This window comes from Rattus rattus, chromosome 7, assembly GCF_011064425.1.
Source record: "Rattus rattus isolate New Zealand chromosome 7, Rrattus_CSIRO_v1, whole genome shotgun sequence".
NCBI lineage: Eukaryota > Metazoa > Chordata > Mammalia > Rodentia > Muridae > Rattus > Rattus rattus.
The window spans coordinates 42,203,011-42,228,530 of record NC_046160.1 but is presented as its reverse complement, the minus strand read 5'-3'; the positions used below and the strand labels follow the sequence as shown (position 1 = coordinate 42,228,530).

General features: G+C 45.7%; 1 protein-coding gene across 2 annotated transcripts in view; it reads left to right on the top strand.

Annotated features, from left to right (window-relative positions):
- Positions 1 to 24,457: 24,457 nt before the first annotated feature.
- Trappc12 (trafficking protein particle complex 12) overlaps positions 24,458 to 25,520 on the top strand; it is a 65,285-nt gene continuing 64,222 nt past the window's right edge. The window contains exon 1 of one of the 2 annotated variants that reach the window (XM_032907563.1): positions 24,458 to 24,592. The gene's annotated coding sequence lies outside the window, so the exon portion shown is untranslated. The remainder of the gene's footprint in view (positions 24,593 to 25,520) is intronic. The other variant, XM_032907564.1, reaches the window with a different exon arrangement.

The window sequence follows — 25,520 nt, the reverse complement described above, 5'->3', positions numbered from 1 at the left end:
GCTCACCAAGGACAACTTTAAACTCTCACCAGATTTGAAGAGCAGGCAAAGGTACAAAAATTAACTTGACAGTACTGATGTTAAAATAATGCCAGGACTGTGAAAACATTGCCTAGCACAACAAACTGCCCCGGTCACCACTGGGGTTCTCAAAACACCCCATGCGGACAGCTATCCCTGATCTCAGCAGCTACAAATAGTCAAGATGGTCCTCCCTGTCTTACAGGCAAGAGAACTGGGGCTCAGAGGCAGCAAGAACCTACCCTCAGAGTTGTGCTAATATGTAAAATGGTATCCTTCCCTTCCGGCCTGAACCCTTCTTATAACTGGCTGCTGCCTTTGGGAACATGGTTGATACCACCTGAGAATGACAGAGCGGATATCTCAAGCCAGATCAGGAATCTTCACAGCTATTCTTAGAACCAACTCCAACTTCATCTTCTCTTTGAGGGATGGTGACCATGGGGTATCATTTCTATAACAGTCTGCTGAGTGTAGATGCTTAAATGCTCATCTTCAGACTCTGAACTCAGGTTCCATTCACAAGCACAGGCAGGCCCAACATCACAGCTGCACTGTTCCAGGGGACAAGGTGCCAAGCACTTCTGATACTGGTGGATGACACTGCTCCACCAGGAGAGATTATGGGCTCAAAGCCCTAGGCCCCTGGTCACATGTACTCCTCAGAGTGCCAGACAGTGGGGAAGACTTCTGCTAGCCACTTGTTACTGTAGCTGTTCCAGCAAGCCAGGGAGGTCACAAAAGGAGGGGCACTCTAATGACAACTCTGGCACTGATATGCAGAGGAACCAGGACTCCCAAATCTGAGGAAGTGCAGGAAAACAGTCACATAGCAAATCTTCCGCTCACACTTGAAGTTCTTTCATGACTATGTCCTCCCCCATCCTATCCAGAACACAGCAGCCAGCCTATTCTCTGGAGCTCACCAACAGGAAGGAAGAAAGGAAAGGAGGATGGGAGGGGAGGGGAGGGGAGGGGAGGGGGGAGAGGAGGGAATAATGAACAAAATGCATCTTGACAAGACTATGTCTTTACAAACTATGAGGTATTTACCTAACAGATCTGAGTAGTCCTCAGTAGTCTTGTGTTTTATTCATGAGATTCCTGTGAATTCTGCCTCTGCTTGCTAACATATATAAATGCATTTTATACTATAAATAATCCTTTCGTTGCTTAAAATCAATACAGTTGGAATTAGAAAAAGCTATACCAGATCTACCCTATGGATCTAGCCCCCACTCTGCAGCTGCCCCAAGAGTTCTGTGCCCACCTTTAGACATTCTTGTTACTATCACAGAAAGAATAAGGTATCCACATGGTGACCTAGAGGGCGAAGGTACACCATATTCCAGGTTCTTGACAGTCCACCTACCATATTCTAGCCATCCCAAATACGAACAGTCCCCTAGTATTGAGAAACCATCTATGAATTCCTGTGATTTAGGAGTCAGGAATCAAATTCTCTGCAGATCTGTGGCAACCCGTGAATGCACACTGGTCACAAGAACACAGATGGCAGGAGTCAATTCAGGTCTTAGACACGTCTTCCATGCAAGTTCTGAAGAGTCAGTGCATACTTCTAGAAGGGTCAGAAGAAAAGGTTTCAGGAATGGCACATGGCCATTCAGAGCAGCAGTAAAGACTGAGGCCACCAGCACACATAATGTGGAGACCCTGTGATGGGCCACAAACTAGGACACAGTGTCAGGACAAGGGTGCCCTCTACTGACTGTGAGATCGCTGCTACATGGGTATCAGCAAGGACAGTGTCAGCAGGGGCAGAACACACACACACCACACACACACACACACACACACACACACACACACACACACACACACACACACGTGCGCGTGCTCTCGCTTGTGTCAATGGTATGGGTGCACATGTGTAAAAGAACACCGTAAACACGAATACTACACACAGTTCACACAGGGACAGTATGAACACACACAATACATTCTAATTCAGAAAAATAAAAATGCTTTTAAAGCAGGATAGATAGTTGGGGCTGCAGATATGGCACAGCAGTTAAGAGAGCACTTGCTGCTCTTTCAAAGAACTGGAGTTCAATTCCCACCTATCTTGAGAGCTCATAACTGCATGTAACTCCAGCTCCAGAGGCTCTGGGGTCCTCTTCTGGTTTCTGAGGACACCCACACACATGTGGCAGACATTCAGAGACACACGCATGTACATACAAAGATAAATCTTAAATAAACACATAAAACAGCAGTCTTTTCACTGACACATGTGCTTTCCTTGTCCCGTGAACTGTATGAAAATCTTTTAAGTAAACACAAACCTTGTAAGTGAACATGAAGTCAACCCAAGAAGCAAAATCCTCATAAGGCTTAAGTGGAAACATGTTTTGAAAGAGGCAGACTACAAGAAGGCCTGGCAGACCAAAGGCAATGATCCATGAGTGCATATCACCTCTGCCTTTACTTGAGTGCCTGAACTCTTTCCAGATGACAGTAATGCCACCTTTAGGATGATCAATCAATCAATGCCTGTCATCTGTCCCCACTGTCCTCATGGTCCACCATCAATTTGATACCATGTGCTAAGTAGTCATAAATTCTATGTATCTTCTACTATGGAAATATCTCCACTTTGCTCATAGGGACACATGCTCCTTCAGGGCTGGGGACACAGCTAAAAAGGAAGAGGATTTGCTTTGTATGGGTGAGATCCTGAGTTCAGTCCCCAGGACTGCTAAAAAAAAAAAAACCTGATTAGAGCAAAAAGGTAGGGCTGACCTTTTATATCTTCACAAGGCAGCCCCAAGCAGCACCCTAAGTTTAAAACATCTGTTTTGGTCTTTACAAGCAATGGCTAAACACAGACCCAGTACCCAAACCGCTCTGGATAACCTGGGACAATACACAACCTGAGCACCGACTGCTGCTGACAGCAGTATCCACACCAAGATTCCTACACAAGGACATGCTTCTCCATGGGCATTCCATGTCTAACTCTCTTCTTAACTCCCTTCCCATGGTTCTCTCTCGATCTTCTCAGTCAGATCCACTCAAAATCTAGCACACAAGTGAAAGGGGACACAGGCACAGACCTGAGGACACAAAGCTTGCTGTCTTCAGCCTTTTGATCTACTTCTCAGACCGGTCCGCCCTACCAGCTGTGTACTCTGAGACACATCTAAGGCCTCAGCCTTCACTCAAAGATGCTACCCCTCCCACATCACGCTGGAGAGCACAAGGGCTGGGCTTCTCTACAAACATACACACTAACAAATGATCACGTGGAAACCTAGTAGTTCATGGGTAATGAGCATATACAAAAAAAAAAAAAAGACACTTGCATTCACTTGCAAAGTACAATTGGCAGTTCTCACTGAGGAGGCTGTCTATATGCAGTCACACATGGCAGAGCTATGACCTGTAAAGCCAAGGTTTTCTAGAGGCACCTACCCCCATGATGGTGACTGTTACCACAGATCATTTGAGTAGACTGGGTACACCACAAAGCATGGCTTCAAAGAGCAAAGGTCTAAGGAGCTCAAGTTCTCCAGCTCCTGCTGGCTGCACTGAGAAGAACTTAGCATTCTAGAAAACAGTGCTGCCTGCAGACCAAACCTGCAAACAGCATTCCTGGAAGTCTGACTTACATGCTGTCAAACTGCCTCCTTCCTAGAGACAGTGACAGATGAGGATAACACTGCATGGTGGGCCAGACTGCCTTCAACATTTAGTGGAAGAGCTAACCTCTCAAAGACTCGACATAAATGGAAGGAAGTGATGCCCATGGCAACCAGTCAGCACTAAGACTTCCTTGTCAGACCAATTTGCTACTGCCAGGTGAGCAGCTCAAATAACATCAGCCCCATAAAGCCTGAGGAGCTGGTAAGGCCCAAGTGGAGAGCCAGATAATCTGACATTCAAATCCAGAAGCCCTAGAAACCAAATTACACCCACAATCAGGGCTCACAACAAGATTCCAAATCCACCTAACACTTGCCAGGGACTCAGGAGAATAGCCACTAAGCCACCAGCATGTACCTGGAGCCTGGGAGCTGACAGTGCAGTCCCAAAGCCCATCTCTTTAGCAGTGAGTGTATGAAATGGTACAGTGAGTGCTGTGGTAGCAAACCCCTCCAGTGGGCAGCTGCTCCGGATCCCAGCAATTAGGAAACTTAAGGAAGAAAGTAAAAAAGAAATGTAGGTAAACTGAAATGGAATAGATTCCGCAGGTGTTAGTCTACACCCAGCACCAAGGCCGAGCGGGAACTGAGAAGTGCTGACATGCTGGCAGAAGACACAGCCAGGCTGTCTCTGCCTTGGCCTACGGTGTGAAGCTAGTCCCTCAACACTGGTCGCCAACAGATGGGTTACTGTGGAAATGTGAGGAGAGAGAAATAATTTGAGAAAAGAGCTGTTGAGAGAGGGAACAACAATGACAACTGGAAAAGCTCAGCTCTACACACTGAAAGCTAAAGAGGCTGACCTCAGGACAGCTTGGAGAATGGCATGGAAGTGTGGCTAGGAGAGAGAGTCTATGGAAGACGGTGAGCCTATGGAGGACAGTGAGTCTAGGGAGGAAGGTGAGACTGTGGAAGAAGGTGAGATTATGCAGGATGGTGAGTCTACGCAGGATGGTGAATCTATGGAGGAAAGTGAACCTAGAGAGGACAGTGAGTCCTTGGAGGACAGTGAGTCTGTGGAGGAAAGTAAGTTGATACAGGACAGTGTGCCTGGGAGTAGAGTGCACCTGAGAGGAAAGATGGCCGTAAGGTGAGACTAAAACCCAGGAGACCCTCGTCCTGAGGACTCTAGACAGACACCCAGAGACCCCTGAGATCACCATGGACTATGCATGGCTCTTGGTTGCCTTCCATCTGCCTTTTCTGAATGGAATGCCCATAGTGACCATGCCTGGGCACCACTATGTACAGTATGTGCAGCAGGCAAGTCATCTGGTGCTCCAGGCCACCAGCTGGAGAAACGCTGTGCCCAAGGAGCTGTGCTGACAATACCATCAGAGTAAGCTCTGCACCCACCACCTCAGATGGTGCACCCTGGATAACCAGCAGGCCCTGTGGCTGAGCCTCTGAGGTCAAGAACTGACTCTGCACATGGACCAGGAGTCACCTTTATGCAACCCAGAGTTCAGCGGGACCTGTCAAAGCTGAAGAAGGTTCCAAAGGTCAACTGACTTGTGCTAATCACAAAGCTCACCTGTGTGAATGTTACTTTCCTGAGATCACGGCCTTCATGCACAGAAACTTGGCTCTCTTCGCGCACGAATGGCTGCAATCTCCCTGTTGATAGGTTATTTCTCCACCAATGGAATGAGCCAATCCAAGCCATATTATATTATATTAAAGGCAGGCTTATTGGGAAGCTGCTCTTGGGCAAGTTCACTGACCCCAAGGATTGAGGCCACAGGAATCATGGGGGTTAGGAGGTTGGGGGAGTGGGGTGGATATATGCAGAAAAGAGAAAAAGAGAAGGAGAAGAAGGGAGAAGAGAGAGATTGCAAAATGTCTGGATTATATAGAAAGGGATCAGACCTGCCATGCCAGGTAGGGTCTGAGGGATTCCTGAGAAAGAACCTGGAGGACAGGTCTGCTTTGATATATAATATATGCACTTCAGTCCCTTGTCGGAAACCAAGCACCTATAAGGAGAGAAAGTGGAGGCAGAATGCTGAAATGGATGTGGCAGCCATGGAACAGAGGCAGCAGTCATAGTGAGGTGACTAGAACAGGTTGCCTTCAGAGGTAAGTAGAGTCCGCTCAAGTGACATGAGTCAGTATTTACATTACTATTTGATCCAGCATCAGGGAAGGAATATAACACATTCACCACCTCACACACACCAATGTGAAGACATATGGGAGAACTGTGTCCCTAGAGACAGAGCAGCAGACAGACTAACACCTCCTAGAGCAACTCAGTGAAGATGGGAGAGGCTGGTTGTGATGGTTTGAATAAGAATATTCCCATAGGGTCATCCATATGACTGCTTGTCCACAGTTCGTGGAACTGATTGAAAAGGATTAGAAGGAGTGGCCTTACTGAAGGAAATATGTCATTGGAATTGGGGTTTGAAGCTTCAAAAGCCTACACCATTCCCAGATAGTCCTCTGCCTCTGCCTCTCTGTCTGCCTGTCTACCTCTCAGTTTCTCTGACTGTCTCTCTGTCTCTCTGTCTCTGTCTCTCTCTGTCTCTCTCTGTCTCTCTGTCTCTCTCTGTCTCTCTCTCCCTCTCTCTCCCTCTCTCTCCCTCTCTCCCTCTCTGCCTCTGCCTCATGGTCACTGTTTCAAGAGGTAAGCTCTCAGCTACTGCTCCAGTGCCATGCTTGCCTGCCTGCTGCCATGCTTGCTGACACAGTGGTCACGGATTCACCCTCTGAAACTGCAAGCACACTCCCACATTTCCTTTTTATAAGTTGTCTTGGCCAAGGTGTCTCATCACAGCAATAGAACAGAAACTAAGACAGGAAAATCCAATGCGAATGTCTTAAACAAATGGAGTAACACCATGTAAAAAGCTAAAAGTAAGAGAGGTGTGTTGGCAGGCATCTATAACCAAAGCATATGGGAGTTTTAGTCAAGAAGGTTAAGATTCAAGACCAACTTGAACTATATACACATTCCTATCAAGAAAGGAAGGAAGGGAGGGAGGGAGGAAGAGAGAGGGGGAGAGAAGGAGAGAGGGAGGGAGAAACAGACGGACGGAGGGAGGGAGGAAGGAGAAAAGTTTCAGTGAATTATGGCAGGAAAAGACCTTTCATCAAACATTTTTTTTTTAAGTTTTTTTTTCAAAGATTTATTATACACTGTAGCTGTCTTCAGACACACCAGAAGAGGGCATCAGATCTCATTACAGATGGTTGTGAGCCACCATGTGGTTGCTGGGATTTGAACTCAGGACCTCTGGAAGAGTTGTCAGTGCTCTTAACCACTGAGCCATCTCTCCAGCCCCTCATCAAACATTTTTTAAAACTGGGAATAAGAGACTATATTTAAAATAAAGACAGATTGGCTTGAAGTGAGACAGAAACAAGTGAACAAAGAGAATCCTATGGAGGCTAATCAAAAGGTTCTAGAAGTAGGCTTCCTGGGAACCACCTATCAGAAAGTGATACACTCTGTGATATGGGATGAGCTTTTCCCCTGAAACCACCATCAGGAAAGTCCAAGACAGCAAGGCGAATTGAGGGAGAAGTGAGGTCAACTCACTGACGGACTGACAGAAATGTTGACGGCCCCAGAGACTGGAGCACTAGGCTGGCAGGTGGAGGCCTGCCAGGCACATGGGTATACATCGAACATGCATACAAAGCATCACTGCTGCCAGAGAGAACTGCGTGGCAGCTGATGACATTCTATGTCCCCAACATCAGACAGTAGGAAGGAGGCAAGTCGCTCCCATGCTGTGGTAGTGTGACTTATACCAGAGCAGAGACCCCCACTCCCTCTCAGGACCCCTCGGGTGCAGTGCTCCTGGAACAGCACCCACCCCTGACTCACAAACATCTACTCCCAGTGCCACAGTGTGTTCAGATAGCACCTGGTGAATGGTCACATCTTCTACATATAGACCCATTAGCAATATAAAGCCACTGTCACATGACCCCCCTCCCCCAGCTAACACACACAGAACAATAAGCACAGCACTTACTTTTGTTGTAGCAGGTGGCCAGCACACCTTTATCTGCTGGGCTGGCGCTGATGTGCCAGATCTCACCCGCTTGATGGAGGAGGACATTTTTATTTATAATGTTATTTTCGTCATCAAAGTCTATGATGTGGATCTACAAAAGCAAGCAAGGGACAATCAGCAGCTCAAATGGCTTTCTTGGCACCTTAATAAGTACCATGACTATAAAGAACCAAGTGCAAACTTCATGGCACCTACACCTTTGAACAGTACACACCCCTGTGGCTTAGTTCTCACTGAGCCCCTTCCCAAAGGCGGAGTGACAAGTCCCCATGCAGTGCTTCCACAGTACCAAGCTGCAGTATGCTGCCAGCGGATCTTCTCCAGTCTAAATTCCTAAGGTGCTAAAACCTCTACTCTCAAGAGGCTTGGGGGCGAGACCTGTCAGATTCCCAGATCTGGTCTATGGGTGTGACGAAGATGGGAAGCGGAACAGTCCAGAGTGACCATGGGGCTGCTGCCCAGTGTGGTCCAGAGTGACCATGGGGCTGCTGCCCAATGGGACTGGGTAACCATGGGGGCTGCTGTGCTACCCAGTGAGGTCCAGAGTGACCATGGGGCTACTACCCAGTGAGGTCCAGAGTGACCATGGGGCTGCTGCCCAACAGGACTGGGTAACCATGGGGGCTGCTGTCCAATGGGCACCAGGTGAACTACACCTAGTCCCTCTATGTTGGGCAAGACTCTACTCAAGGGAGCAGAGACTGAGGTGGGATGAGACTGTATTTTAGCACATTTTTGATTTATTTAAAAATGAGGCCAACATATCAGCACCTATGGCTCTACCCTATTAATTACAACAGAGTTAAATTTAGGTCTCTGAGGGAGAAAGTTAATGATGCCATCTCCACGCTTTTCTGGGAAAAAAAATTAGAGAAACTGAAATGGTTTTCATACTCAATCTCTCTGTTCTATACGCAAGCCAGTAGAGAACACTTATTTTTAAAATATACATATTCTATGAAAATAACATGGATCTGCACAGATTTCTTCCAAGAAAGCTCTCCAGTGGCACTGATTACTGTAATGAAAGAGTCAAAGCCACCTCGATGCCTGGGACAAATTCAGCCAGTACTTGGCTGTGGCAGAACCCCATGAAGCTATTTAGTACCTGGTAGACTATTTAGCAACATGGAAAGTTGTCCATAACATAGATTTAAGGAAAAGGAACATAAAAAGAACTACATAAACATGACACCCACTCTTGTTTTAAAAAGTACAAGTGTCCCCAGCCAAGTGGGAACAAAAGGACTCATTCCTGAGGTGGGCGCCACAGCCTTTGCCTTTGAATCTCTGTGCTCTGTATTTTTAATGGTTTTCCTCATGACTACTATGTGTTACTGTGGCTACCAGAGCAACAGTAAAGCGTTTACACAATAGCTAACAGGTTTGTGTGGTGCAGCTTCAGAAGGTCTGTTGTTTAACCAGGATTCTTCCTCCTCTTCAGGAGACCTCTAAACTCATCAGGGCAGAATCCTAAGATAGTCAGTGCCAGCCACATACAATGCTAACCAGGTCAGTTAGCACAAACAAACCCAGCACACATGGGTACAGTCCCCATCCCTGGGGGAGACTAGGCCATAACCACCCTTTTACACAGTGTCTGTGAGTTTCTCTCTACTCTCAAGCTCAGTTCAAAAGCAGATGAGAAATGCAAGGTAATAGACTGGACACAGTACGGCTGCTGAGGGCTGTGGATATTGGACAAAACAACAAACCAAAAGTGGGTAGCATGTTTATCTCTCCCACCTCAATACTCACAAAATTTTTGAGTAATAATGCAATAAAATTTTTTTCAGCCATGCATATGCCTTTAATCCACAGCACTTGGGAGATAGGAGCAGTACTTTGTGAGTTCAAAGACAGCCTGGTCTATATAGCAAGTTCTAAGCCAGCCAGGGCTATAAAGTGAGATCCTGTCTCAAAAAGTTAAAAGTCAAAAGCAGGGTCACACAAGACAGTTCATAGATTTCACCACACCTGATGACCTGAATTTGATCCCTGGAACTGAGATGGGGGAAGGAAAGATTAGACTCCTATGGTTGTCCTTGACATCCACACATACAATAAATAAATAAAAGCAGGGTTGGGAAGATGGCTTGGTAATAGAAGTGCCTGCTAGACAAGCATGAGGACCTGAGTTCAGATCCCTAGAACCCACTACAAAGCCAGGTATGACGGACTAGAAAGATGGCTCAGTGATTAAGAGCACTGACTGCTCTTCCAGAGGTCCTGAGTTCAATTCCTAGCAACCACGTGATGGCTCATAATCATCTGTAATGAGATCTGATGCCCTCTTCTGGTGTGTTTAAAGACAGCTACAGTGTACCTATATATAATAAATAAATCTTTAAAAAAAATTAATTTAAAAAAAAGTCAGGTATGACTACATGAGCCTGTAACCAACACAGTGGGGTGGAGACAGGAACCCCACAACTTGCTGGCCAATGGGGGAAGTGTGCTAAGTACAGTAGATCCTGTCTCAATAGGGTGGAGGGTGATTAGTCACTCAACGTCCACTGCTTCCTCCACATGTATACACAGGTACAGCACCCACACCCACACCCACACCCACACCCACCAAAAGCTACCCTCTTAAGAGCGGCTAGACTCCAGTGGTGTACCCTGGGGATCCTCCCTCACCAGTGCTGACTTTCCCAGTCTTTCACAGAACTGCCCCAGCTGCAGAGTGTGACCCCTCCAGCCCCTCACTAGCTTCCCTTGCCTGAAGCCCTTACCACAGCCAGCTCTCAACTCACAGTTCAGTGAGAATGACAGCCCTTCTGGGATATGGTTGGAAAGACAGGCCATTTCATAGTCATGTCTCACTAATTTTCTCAATCCCAATTAAAGCCAGCAACACTGGTTGCTGGGGATCAAACCTGGGCTCTCTCCAAGAGCAGCCAGTACTCTTTATCATTGAGCCACCTCTCCAACCCCAAATAGAGCATTTTAAAAAGAAATTATGCAAAACATCAACATACATAAAATAAAAATAAATCACTTCTATAAAGAAGAAAGACATTATGGGGGGAGGCGGGTACATAATCAATATACATCAGATGAGATCAACGTTCTCAGACAGCAAAGAGCAGGACTCACAGAGGCAAGAAAGCAAGGTAGGCATGGCAGGGGACTGGCTATCTTGGTCTCTGTCTCTCCCGATAGGGGATCACACTTTCAGACTGCACCAGGTACACAATCCCAGGAAAAGTAAGCAGCAGCCAATCCTGGGGTGCTCTAGCAGTCCTGATGAAACAGACTGTGGGAAATCCTTGACCTAAGCCCACCAGAAGCATAAGCAGACCCATCATGCTCCACTGCATCCCCACTGTGGGCTGTGGTGCAATTGCAAAACAAGGTGACTATGGTGGTTTGGATTTGCTTGGGCCAGGGAGTGACTGGCAGGCACTATTAGGAGGTGTGGTCTTGTTAGGGTAGGTGTGGCCTTGTTGGAGGAAGTGTATCACTGAGCTTTAAGAGACCTTCTCCTAGCTGCCTGGAAGCCAGTCTTCTCCTGTTTGCCTTCAGAGCAAGATAGGGAACTCTCAACTTCTTCTCCAGTGCCATGTCTGCCTAGATGCTGCCATGTTTCCTGCCTTGATAACAGACTCAAACTCTAAGCCCGTAAGCCAGCTACAATTAAATGTTGTCCTTTACAAGAGTTGCTTTGGTCATGGTGTCTCTTCACAGCAACGGAAACCCTAAGACAGTGACACAAAAGCCTATGGAAAGCTCTGGGGTATTGGCCTCAAGTTCTCTAGGAGACAAATTTGCAATGGGTTTTGAGCCAGACCTCCCTGATATCTAGCCCAACAAGCCCAAGGGATCCACTATGGTAAGTCACACAATGAGCTCCAGGCACAAGAGCCCGGATATTGTCATTTCCATAGGAGAAACGAATATCTGATTTGATGGCCTAGAAATAAAACACATGCCAAAGAAAATCTAGGTCGTTATAAGATTTCCTTGTAAAGTAAACAAATGTATTTTTTATATTAGAAATAATCATGGGAACTAGAAAGAGCTCAGTCATTAAGAGTGTGCACTGCGCTTGCAAAAGACCTGGGCATCTCTGGGCTTCTCGGGCTCTTGCATTCACAGGCACATACACACACACAGATACATACACATATAAGTCATTAAAAATAAATCCAAAAAAATAAAATTGTTGCCAAGTTGTCTGACCTTCCTCAACATAAAGTCATCTGTGACAACTGTTTAGTGACAGGGTGACAGGCATTAAATGGTCCTTAGTCCTCGGAAAATGCCCAGTGAACATCACAGTAGAGAAGAATGAAGCAGAGAAAAACAGACACAGAAAACAACCAACGAGAACTCTAGAGTAGGAGCCCTACCACTGAAGGGACACATCCCAGAGAACGGATAAGAGCAGAGTCAACAGCTGCTTCCAAGCTAGGGAAGAAGGAAGGGGAAGGGGTCACATGGGCACAGCTGGGAAGGATGAAGGCTCAGAAACCCTGGGAAGGAAGGACGCTGAGAGTGTTCACATAGTCTTTTCATGTCAGATTCAGAGACCACAAACACACTTTTTTTTTTTTTGGAAGAAACTCTATTTTGTACATATGAGTGTTTTTGCCTGAATGTGTTTCTGTATGTTTCTAATGCCCAAAGCAGTCAGAAAGGGGTGTCAGATTCCCTGGAATGAGAGCTACCCATGGTTGTAAGCTACTATATGAGTGCTATGAACCAAACCCAGGTTCTCTGGAAAAGCAGCCAGTGATCTAAAACTCTAAGCCATCTCTCCATATCTCCCACCCACGCACTTTAGAAAATGTTTTAACTATATTTTGTCAGTCCCCTATTTATACATTATAAGTATGTGTGTACATACATGTGTGTGAGTGTGAGTATGTACATGTGAGCACAGAGAATGAATACTAGCCCACTAGGGTGATGGGGGCCGGGGAGGTCACCACTCAAAATAAACATTTTGTTACTTCCAACCTAACATTTGCATATTTTTATATTCTGACTGCTTCTGACTTTTCCTGAGTACCATTGTAGTTATTGTTATTTATTTACAAAACTTTTTCTAGGTTTTGGATACAGAAATTGCAGGTTAAGTAACAGAAATGTTCACTTACAGAAGCTCTTTTTAGAAATGACTGTGCCATTTTTAAACGCCTCAGCAGCATGCAAGAGTGAGAATTTCACCATGCCTACCCAGCACCACTGTTTGTCAACAGCTGTTAATGCTACCTCCTGGGTGAAAATATCAAATGGGCAGAGGCCTTCTACCACGACTAACGTGGCCTTACAAACCTTTTCCCAGTGTCAAAGATAATGAAATTTTCATGATATTTGTGGTCTCTCTGTGAGGTTCATAGAGCAGGCCTGTTTATTTCCATTTTTATAATGAAGAAAATGAAGTCCAGCAAAGTTAATCCATTTGTTAAAGGTCATATGGTTAGTACTAAGCCACAAACTGACTTCAGATACCCTATGCGTTCACTGCAGTGTCCACAGAAGCAAATGGGTTTCTCCTTGTTGAGATGGGATCATGACCTAATCCAGGCTTAATTACACATAGTACTAGGAGCAGTGAGAAACGGCCCAATGATCAAGTCCCCAGACTGCTTCTTAATCACTCATACAGTAAAACCTGTATCACCACAGAAACAAAGCAAACTGCAGAAACAACTTAACAGGGCTAGGAAGATGGCACAGTCCTAAAACTGTTTGCTGCATGATCATGAAGACCTGAGTTTGGGTTGCCCACACCCACATAAAAGCCAGCAGTGATGGCACAAACCTATGATCCTAGCACTAGAGAGGTAGAGACACAAACAGATCTCTGGAGTCATGAAGCTGACCAAATCAATGAGCTCTAGGTTTAAGGAGCTCAGCATACAAGGTACTGCCTGGCATGGCGGTGCATCTCTAATCTCAACACTCAAGAGGCAGAGACAGGCAGATCTCTTTTGAGTTTGAAACCACTTTGATGTACACAGTTCCAGGCCAGCCAGACTACAGAGTAAGATGTCTTACTCTGTTAGTTATTTATACACATAGAGAGAGACAGGTGGGAAGGAAGAGGGTGGAAGAGAGAGGGAGAGGAAGAAAAATACAGACAAGAGGGACAGAGAGACAGAGAGACAGAGAGACAGAGACAGCAACACGAAGAAAATACAATTGAAGAAAATACCAAAGTCAACCTCTGACCTCCACATACACATACACCTATGCATGTACACACACACATACACACACACACACACACACACATACATACACCATGCACACACATAAAGAAAAAACAATAAACAGAGTGTTTAAATTATTGTAATCAATCATTATACATAGTTGGAAATATATATTTAAACCTAATGAAAATTTTGTTTGTGTGGCATTAAATTTTTTTAAATGTTGTTTGAAAAAATCAAGAGCAAGATGGATATGAAACTAAGAATAAGCTTCGTAATTAACATGTATACATTTGTCAAAAATAGTTACCTGATTATCATATTTAAGAGACTGCGTCCCAACCAAGAAGCGAATGGCATCTGTTTCTGCAGTTTGAGGTGTTAGAGCACGTGCCTGAGGAGGGAGGAAATGCATACACATTTATGAAGTTAGGCTTAATAGACACAGAAAAGTCGGCTTATCTCATCTGCTGAGATGAAGGATAAATCAGCAGTGTCTAGAGGCGACTGCACACTCCTAACACAATTGCACTTCAAATCTGTACGTGAAATAACTCTAAGTGGGCACTAATCTAAGCAATAAAGATACAAATTATTTACACAGTGATAGTTAAGTTGTGCAATAAAACCACCATGTCAGCAATAAATAGATTGGTTCAACAAATTATACTTCATCAAAACAACACAGCAGAGAAGGCTTCCAGCAATGCAATGCAGGTAGTTTAAGCCAAGTTCCCTGCAGAGAACTAGAAAAGCAACACAAAAATACAGTCTGCCTCAAGGCCTCCAAAGTGTGTCAAGAAGCACAGGATCTGGCTACTCTGCTCCTGCAGGTTTAAGTCTGAGGGAAGCTGTGACAGGATAGGAGGCTTAGAATACAAACGTGCAGGGGCAGGGCCCACCACCAAAACGCTGGAACAGATCTCACCACACGGGGACACAGTAGTGGGGAGCAGAATTGTAACAAGAGGCCTGGCACACATTGAAAGTGCATGCTCTCAATCCGTGATCTAACAAACAGACCACTACTGCCAAGCGAGGGAAAACTGCCGGCAGTGAGACCTCCACAGGAAGGGAACATCCACAGCTACCATGCAGAAACCTAACCTTCAATTAAACTAAGTCATTTCACAGTAAGACAAAACCACAGGGGCAGAATAAGAAGAGAAAATGGAAAAGGACAGGAAGTCCAAATGGCCCATTCTCTAATCTTACGGTGTGTGTACCTGGAAAGGTGGAACTCGGGCATCTGCTACAGGCCTGTCATTCAAGGGCCTAGGCTTTATACCACACACCCCAGTTGAGCAACTAGAGCTGCAAGTTGTCTCTGGAGAGTGGAATGGCCGTGGGCAAGGTGCCTCTGCAGGTGAAGCCACCTCCAGCTACAGGACCCAGCTAAGAGCTACCAGCCACCACCAAGCTCAGAAGCTGCCAGCCCTCCTGAAGGTGAAGTCTAGGAAACTTGGGACAGCATAAACTGCAGCAACTGTGCTTAGAGCATTCATAATAAAAAGACAACATTTTAAGTTTTACACTTTGAGAAAAAAAAAAAAAAAGATTACCCAACTCTGACTGGTGCCTCGAGCTTAGAAACTAACTCAGTCTTCCTGTGTAATCATTACCAGGACCCAGGCCAAGGCTCTGGAACTTATACCTTATTTCCTGCTGTAGGTACAATAATGGCCCATTAAAATGTCTACATCCTGATTCCTAGATATATAAGGACTAAGTCAAGGACTAGGGGAGGGAGAAAGTCCAGGTTGTTATTCACACATGCTCAAAACCAGGACAGCTCTTGTGGCTGCAGTCACAGACGCTTAGAAAGCAGAGTCAGAGGCAAGCTACAGAGGGGACCTCTATCAACCCTCCAGTTTCATTTGCTCCTACTTGCATGTGGCACTGAGTGCCCATGATCCCAGGCATAGGGGTCATGAGTTCAAGGCCATCCTGGGCTACATAATGAGACCCTCCCTTGGATATCGAGAAGAAGGGACCAGCCAACCTGGAGGTCACGCAGCTAAACCACACATTATTAGTTTGCCAGACAGCTCTGGGGTGTGGGATTACAAGTTTCCTCTCCCACCACACTGAGATGTTACTCTTTACTTCAAGTACAGCTTTCCATGGGTGATTAGAGCAGAGAAAGGGGTTTGGGTCAGTCTCCTGGGCAGCCTTGCCTTTAGGCCAGATTCTATTATGCTCTGCATAGACACATTGGTCACTGGTAAGTATTTTGTCCAAACTGTAATGTGAGGTTTATTTGACCTAAACTTAAGTCTCTCTCCTCCCACTTCAACGTTAAAGATTCTTAAGCAACCATTGACTGTGACTGGATACTCCAGGCCATGGAAGGAGGGAAGAGAGGAGACACCCTGTGTTCCTGGAAGATCTCCCCATTCTCAGAGGAAAAAAAAAATGGATATTCCTGCGTGTCTCAGCTTCTCCTCATCATTCACATTATGGTCCTTTTAGACAAGAGATGTGATTTATGAACAAAGCTCCCTCCCTCCTTTCCTTTTATGTTCTTTCCCCTTAACACTTCTCTCAGACACTGGGTTTTCATAGGATGAGCCTCCAATAACACTGACAGTAGCTTAGGAAGGACCTAGGTAATTGCAAGGACTTGGGCAGCTCCAAAGATGGAGGAAGGAGCCATGGGCCCAAGTATGAGGGTACAACTGGATGCTGGAAAAACGGGGCTACAGACACTCACACGGAATCACCCCAAAATGACAAAGACCCCAGCAAATAGGTTTTAGTTGACAGAGGCCTGTATCAGGATTCTCACATTGGGAAAGGTGGAAGCCTCTACATTTCTGTAATTTGTCACAGCAGTAACAAGAAGGCCCTCCCTCACCAAGCTCACCACTGTCCATGGCAGCTCTCTCACAGTAGCCTGCTTCCTGACTTACTATATATGTAGTTAGTTAGCTCGTTAGTTTTTTCCTCCTTTTTTTTTAAACCAGCAAGAGAAAGAGCTTAACAGCTGTCTTGATCATTTAGTCTGTACTGTTTTCACAATTGGTACAAATTTTAGATTTTAGAAAATCAACCACACTGCCTCTGTGTCCCCACCCTTCCCCAGGGACAACAACACAAAACTCAACTGATAGTGTATTTAAATAAAATGGAGGAACTACCTGTTCAGGGTGACACACACACACTCTAACATCTGGAAAAGGTGATCGTCCACTCAACAGGCAAAGCAGGCTAAGGATGCATGTCCACTCTTGCCTCCCCTTCTGCACACTTGGAGGGACATTTGGACAGCCTTAAACAAGTTTACGAAACGGTTAATCCTTTGTAGATCTAGAAATCTGCACAGACATGTACCAAAACTGGGGCCTATCAGTAACACCCCAGAACCTTTGAGCTTTATGTACCTTTTAAAAACCTAGTTTAGGTCACACTGACCGTTGAAAGGAAGAAGGCAGTTACCAAAGCTAGAACTCAGGCTCACCCTGGTGGGAAGAAAACAGGGGATGGACTCCACCTTTAGTACACATTGTGTACAGATTAGTACACAAAGACCTTCAGATGCAACTTGAGGTCACACAAATGATACAAGGCCTAGAGTACTCAAAAATAGGCAGGGAGAGGACCCAACTGAGAGGGAATGCCTATTTCACATTAAACATCTTTTCTGCATTTCAAGTTGACCACAACAGGCTGATGTATGTCTGTGTCTCCTTCTCTACAGGTGCCATCAAAGTGTCCAAGAAGTGCGAGGTCTAAAGGCATCACTATAGAAGACAAACAGCTAGAAAGATCGAAAGACAGACTGATGTTGTACTAATTATCAAAGACATTGGCATAGACCACAGTAACAGGTAAACATTTAACAAAATCACCCTCTGGCTCAACATAAAGCAGAAAAGAAGATACCCAAATACCATCATTTTACAAAAGAAGGAAATCAAAATTACGTGACCTCCAGTAGCAGCCATTGTAAAAAAGAAGAGCAATCCCAGCGTGCAGACATTCCTGGGTGAAGACAATAGGCAGGCACACAGGTCTCCTCTCACATCACACAAGCTACTAGTGGTGCACTGGAAAGGTGTCCCAGAGGGGACAGAAAATGGAGTTCAGGGATCGAGCAGACAGAATTCCAAATGGCATTACTGACCTGGGGGTATTTTCTTCAATCTCATACAATGCATGGTTGTTTTTGTTTGTTTGTTTTGTTTTTAGAAAAACAGAGAAGTGAAATCATTGTCACAAACAAATGTGAAATGTGTCTACAAAAGTCTCGAGCATATTTAAAGTAAGACCCTCTCTCTCCCTTTCAGGAGAGGTTATTTGTTAAGCAGAATTACTAAGATCGTTTCATTCTAGCCATTCTGGTGTCAGATCTCTTGCCATCTGTGGCCCAGACTTTTCATTAGCAGAGAGAAGATAAAAACTTTGCAAGATCAAAAGACAAACTGGTATAGGATTAAATGTCAAAGACACTGGCCCAGAACACAGTAGTAACAAGTTAGCACTTAACAAAATCACCCTCTGGTCTGGTTGGAAAGATAGTCTCACAGGTCCACTGAGCCCATTCTAAGTCCAAGTTATTTTCAAATGTTTATTCATATATGTGAGTGTGTCTGTGTGAGAGGAAACCAAATATGAAGGAGTGCCTATGTCACCAGAACAAGGCATCAGATTCCCTGGAGTTACAGGCACTGAGAGTTACTCAACATGGTGCTAGGAACCAAGCTGGTATAAGTACTTCTAACCACTGAGCCATCTTTCCAGTCCCAAGATCAAGTCCTTATAATGGGTCACAGGCATTTCCACAAGCTGAGTCTTGGCCCACTCTCCTGCTTCTGTGATGGAGATGAGAAGACGGTATGGATGTCATTGCCATTCAATAGATAAAGATACTAAAGACATTAAATTAATTAGCTTCTGCCCCAAAGCTATAAAAGAAAAAATAACAACAATAACAAAACCCAAACTTTCATTCCTAGGTCCAGCTGTCTCTAGAGGTCTAGAACAGGTAACATACGTGTCTGTAGTTAGAATAGCAGCCTTCTTTCTTTCTTTCCAGATTTATTTATTTATTTATTTATTTATTTATTTATTTATTTATTTATTTATTTATTTAATATCTGTGAGTACACTCTTCAGACACACCAGAAGAGGGTATCAGATCCCACAACAGACAGTTGTGAGCCACCATGTGATTGATGGGAACTGAACTCTGGATCTCTGGAAGAGCAGATCTTTTCCCACTGAAGCCATCTCCAGTCAGTTGCCTTTTTTTTTTTTTTTTTTTTTTTTTTTTTTTTTTTCCACTGGGGGAGGGCCATGCTTCCTAGGCCAGCTTTACCACTGAGCTAAATACAACCCCTACAGTTACCTTTCTTAATTCCATGTGTCCTCTCATTCTTATGTAGACAGGCTTTGGCATGTTTCTTATGAGATTTCCAGTCATTGGTCTCCATGAAGTAAATCAAGCCAATAACAGAAACTGGAACCGAGGAAGAATCAAGACAATGGCAGACAACAGTCACCAGGACCTACAGGCGTGCACAGCATTCACTCGGGAAACTTGGCATTTTATCCGGCTACTTACTAAAGTTTGAAATGCATGGTTAACTACACAGCAGACAGCCAACTGCAGCTAAAAGCAGTAGTCTTGAAAGGGTAATGCTAACTTAGACAAACGGCCAGGTAGGAGTTGTGCTGTACCAAAGAACAGGGCCAGGCTAGCCTTTTCCTGCATACAGCAGACTCTGAGCAGCCCCCTTGCCAAAGCAGCAGGGCAGCAAGTCAGAAAAAACAATGGAGCACAGGTGACTGAAGGAGCAGAGAAAGAAAAGAAGGAAGAAAAGAAGAGTAAAATGCATATATTAAGGAGCCACCTGAATAAAGTCGTGCCTCGGTGGAGGAGTACTTGACTACCATGCAGGAGGCTCCATATTCCATTCCAGCACACAGAAATCAACTCACCAACTGAACCCACAAGTCCAGTCCACAGAAACACCTCTGCCCTGGGCATGATGTGTGGAGTGCACAAAAGCTGCAACTTGTCTGTTTCCACTTCTGCTGTGATCCAGGGCACACAGAAAGCCTGGCACACAGTAGGCACTAAGTAGTTACTTGATGTCCTAACCAGTTTCTGGTCAACTAGACGCAAGCTAAAACTACCTAGGAAGAACTTCAACTGACAAAATGCTTCAATCAGATCTGCCTTCAGGCAAGCCTGGGGTGCATTTCCTTGATTAACGATTGCTGTGGCAGTGCCACCCTTGGACAGGTGGTCCTGGGTGATACAGGAAAGGCAGCTGGCCATGAATTTGAGAGTAAGCCAGTAAGCGCCACTATTTCAGTCTCTGTTTCAGTTCCTGCCTACACCGTCCTGCCTTGAGTTCCACTCCGACTTCCCTTCATAATGCACCCATGAGATGAAATTAAGCCTGTCCTCCCCATGTCCCCTTTGGTTGTGGTGTTTATCACAGCAATAGAAAAGCACGCTAAGCTGGGTGGTGGCGGCGTGTGCCTTTAATCCCAGCACTTAGGGGACAGAGGCAGGCGTTTCTCTGAGTTTAAGGCTGTCTGGTCTACAGAGGTGGGTTCCAGAACAGCCAGGACTACACAGAGAAACCCTGTCATGGGTTGGGGGAAGATGGCGGAGAAGGGAGGACAACAGCCTAGCTAAGACATTTGTCAACTGAATAGTGACTAGATCCACCAGGAAAACATGTCACCAAAACTTATCTCAAAAGAAAGAAGGCCTGGAGAGATGCTCGGGGGTGAAGAATACTTGTCGCACTCACAGAGAACCTAGGTTCAATTCCTAGCACCCAAATGGTAGCTCACAACCATCTGTGACTCCAGTTCCAAGGGATCTGAGGTGCCCTTCTGGCTTCTGTGAGCACATGTAGTGCACAGACATACAAGCAAGCAAAATCTGCAGAAAATAAAAATAAATCTAAAAAAGGAAGAAAGAAAGAAAAGAAGTAAGAAGCCTGAACAGCTACTACCAGGAACTACACTAAAACCATGATGACGTGAGAGTAGAAAGCCGGGAAAGTAGCACCATGCTGTTCCGGCTACTCCAAAGCCTGACACATGGGACCTCCCCGGTCTGATGAAGCCATCCTACCGAGACAATCACATGCTGACAAGAACAAGAAGCTTCTAGAGAAGTGTCAGTAAGTAAGCTGGATCGAGCACGGGAATCCCTTCCCAGTGTTCAGGGATTACCCAAAATCTAGAAAACTGTTCCTGTAAGTAGCCATAAAGATGGAAAAACAATGTACTGAAAGCCAGGTCAGCAGCTAGGAGGACTTGCTGCTCATGGAGAGGATCCAGCACCCACATCAGGTGGCTCATGGCCATCTGTAACTCCAATTCTAGGGAACCCAAAGCCCTCTTCTCACCTTCCTGGGCACCAGGCACACATGTGGGGCACATGCATGCATCCAGGGAAAATGCTCATATGCACACAATAAAAATAAATCTTTAAAAAAAAAACCTGAAAAGCATACATCTGTGGGAAGTCATAAGCACACGGGTTTCCTCAGGAAGCAGCAGGCTGATTCTGGCACAGGCCCTGTAGCATTTCCTGAATCCTCCCAGCAGTGTTTCTGAAACTCCCACTGAGCTTTTCCCTGGCAAAAGATTGCTGCACCCTGACTTTGAGTGTCACTTCTTTGCGCAGATTTTAAGTCAACCTCCCCCTGTCCACTTCTGCCATTCTGCACCCATACATCAGGCATGCCTGAGCTTGGAGCCTGTCTGTTGGTAGTATACAGAGCAATCTGAACACAGTTCATTGAACATGTGTGTGTGCTGTCTCAGTTAAGTCAGGCTTGCCTGCCCACTTTGAGCCTAGAGGTTTACACTGATTACTGGGGCTATACATCTCATTTATAAACCATCACAGTTCATGGACAGGCATCCTTGAGATAAACTGAAACATCTTCCAGTAACTTCCACTTGTACTTAGGTTTCAACAGGAACACTAAAAATTGACTCTGAACATATTCCACACATTTCTTCTCATTCTGTAAGTAAATACACTGATGTCCCAGATAGGATAAACACCCTCAACAGACTCAGTACATTATCTAGGCATATCCTCATTCTATTCTTTATTGTCTGACCTTAGCCTTACCCATAGGATCCCTCTATGCATCCATATCCTCATTCTTTAATCTATAAAATGGGTATATAGAATCACCTGCATAGAGCTGACTTTCTCCTCCCATCAGAAGTCAAGGGCAACCCCACAAAGTAATCATTACAAATCTGTGTTCAAAAACACACAATATTCAAGGATTTTATTTTTATGGAAGGATCACAAAAGAAAGGAGTGGGGGCAATGAGGCTACACTGGATTTGATCCCATCTAGATGTCAGATGTAATTCCCAGGACAACAAAGAAAATGATCGGAATAGACAAGAGTCGAAGGCAGGGAGTGTAGATTAGGCATCCTGATTCTTAGCATGGGAGCTCTGGGTATACAGAAAGGCGCTGAGAATAGCAGAAGTCTCTAAGAATTCTTAGCAAATCATGGTCTAGGTCTGAAGAACTCCCTTGGGAGATGGAAACCCCATCCCACTATTGACCCGAATCTGTAAAGAGTTTAATAGCTACTGAAATAAAAAATTCATAAGGAAAAAACGCAAGTATATTCCCAACCTGAGTGAACAAAATGCTTCATAACACCCAGCCAGACAGCACTCCCCTCCCCCGAGGTCCCTCTCTGACGCTCTTGTATTGAGCAGTATCCAACACACACCTCAATGCTCAATAATTGCTACTCAAGGCCCCAGAAGTACGAGTGTAATGAAGTTACCTGAGGAGCCGAGTGCTCACCCTCTGCCATCCATGCCAGCCCTGGGCCTCACTCGGCTACACTCCCCGCACATACTCTCTCCCCAAATCCCGGCCTTGAAGCCCAGAATCCTTGGAATCAGACTTGAGTGAGCGCGCTCGCTGGTGAGGGCCAGGCTCTGGCGGCACCGACCCTCAAACTCCGCCATGCTCACCTGAAATTCCAGCCCGTAGATCACCGGGGCGTCGTCTTCCATGATACTCTGCCTGCCGAACTACTCAAGCCTCAGAGCCCGAGTACCGCCTCACCAGGGATCGGCCAGAACCCATTCATTCCCGGCCTAAAAATGGACTACGAGCCCGAGACCGGCTCCCTGACGGCTCACTTCCTGTTTTCTTTGCCGCGTCATCAATACTCTCCTCCCCGGTGGCCAATAGCAGCTGTGCCTCTGTTCTGCGCATGCTCATTTGGGGCTCTCATGAGGGCCTGCTGCCCCTTGAGGTCCTGGGTTGGAGGGCGGGGCCAGGAACAAATGCTGCGGGGCTGTATGGCCATCAGGGCGGCGCTCTTAAGCTGTGAGATGCTCCCTGGAGTTCTCAGATCCTGAGCTCTAAGGAGAGCAGTTAAATTGGCATTATGGTTGGCAGTGCTTTACTCCTAAACCGTGGTCCTGGGCACCAGGGCACTGCCCAACCTACTGCCAGGACCTTTGATCCAGCCTCAGAAGCAAGCTCTTGCAAGGCCATTTAAAGATAAGCAGCTGCAAGCTTGAGTCAAGACGATGGTGATAATGTAGGTGAGCAGGGAGGTACAGCGAGCGGTGTGCACGTCGTCACACGACTACGCAGTTGTGCACAGCAACACAGCTAAGCCCACAATCTACACTATCCAGAGCATTCCAAGATGGAAAGCTATATGTCCTGGCATGGAAAACACTGCAAGATAAGAATGAACATAGGAAATTAACTGGCCTGGTTCTATGAAGTTCTGAATCTTATGCTCGCGTTTCTTCTGTGTCTGTGACTGTTGCCAGTATCTCTTGACAGCATGACAGTAGTTTCTGTGATGCTACCATTAGCCCCATTAGTAGTCATCCACTGCCCACCTGTGTCTCACATTGACTTTCTGATAAAAACCTCTCGCCACTAGTTCCTACCAATCCCAAAACTATGAAGTTATGAGATAGCACCTGAGGCCTACAGCAGAGTGGTCCCTGCTGTGTGGTAACCCACCTACCCACAGCTTCCAAAGTGTGCTTGAGAAGTGTACTTTTTTTTATTGTTATTGTAAAACGTCATCAAATTGTTATCGTGTTGGGCATAATTTAAGGTTCCAAGGAACCTGAATCAATGTTCCCAAACTATAATCACTCAACATTGGCTCCAGAATAAATTCTTCTCCCCTTTGAGATGAGAGCTGTCTTTTTACATTGTCAGAAAAAAAAAGTGACACAAAAAAAAAAAAATCAAGAAAGCAAGGTCCTTGAGCTGAGAACAGTTCTCAACCACGAGTTTAGCAAGCCAGGCTGACTTTTGACACTCCTTACTCCTCCCCACTTTACAGATGTTAGCACACATTGCCATAGACACAAGGTAGGAAATGTGGAGAATCAGCAAGCACAAAGACAAAGTTCTAGGAAAAAGCATTCTTGGTGGGTGGCAGGCCCAAGGACAGATGACTTTCTTCAATCTCAGGACCATCCTCTACACATTTTGGTCCTAGGCCCCGCCCACAGCTCTTGGGCCGGAAATGCACCCGGTTTCCATTGGAGAGCTAGCAGCTCCCGCACTGAGCATGTGCGGAAGTCGGGTCTCAGTGGCTAGAATACGCAGGCGCACAAGCGCGGGACCTTGGATCTTTAGTTTATTTCCTGTCTTCCGTCAGCTCTTCGGACCCTTTTCGCCTGTGGGTGAACCGACCTCAGGGGCGGGTGGCAGGTGAGGAGCGGGTCGCAGTGAGGAGGGTCGCCGGGACCCTCGACCTTCCCGCTGAGGGCGGCGTCCTCGCGTAATCACCGCTCTCGGCCACGTAGAGCAGCCCCAGCAGGGGTTGATTTCTTTGGGCTTTAGCCAATTCTGAATGCTCCCTGTGGTTTTGGACAAGGCACACACCCTCCTGGCCTAGGTTTTATGTGTACAAAGTGCGGGGTCGTGAGCATGCTTAGTAGATCCCCGTGTTATATCACCAGTTCCCATGCTATGTTTTTGTATTGCCCCAACTTTTGCTCCTGCCGTCCTCGGTCTGTCATGTCCCCACAATTAAGCACTGCAGTAAGCCAAAGTCGGGGCGAAGAGATAGAGGATGGGTTGCCTTAGAGAATGAGTGGTGTTGTGTGGGCAAAGTGATTCAATCCTGTAAGCCCATCGTTCAGGAGATTGCAATGGGAAAGATTTTAAGTCTGGACTAAATAAGGAGATACCCCTACTCCTCAAAAGAAAAAAGAAAGAATAAAGTCTAAAAACCGAAAGAAGGGTTGACAGGATGTCTCAGTGTCATAGCCTGAGTTGGCACAGGGCCCACATGATGGGAGAAGAGGATTGCTTCCAGGTGATTGTCTTCTGACCATAAATACACAAATGAATAAATACAGTAAAGACAAGGCGTTGGTGCTGAGCCTGTCAGCATTTGGGAGGTAGAGGCAGGAAGTTCAGGAACAAATTTAAGGCCAGTTTAGGTTACCTAAGACCTTGATGTATAGAAACAAATTCTCATACATATTAAAAAGCTAAGTAAATGCAAAAAAAAAAGTATCAGCCAGTGTGTAGTGAAATTGGAGTGTGCATACTGCTGTTGCAGGAGATGGGGAAGCTGCAGTAGAAAAACTGCAGTTCCTTCTGAAAATAAAGAAGTGATTACTATTGACAG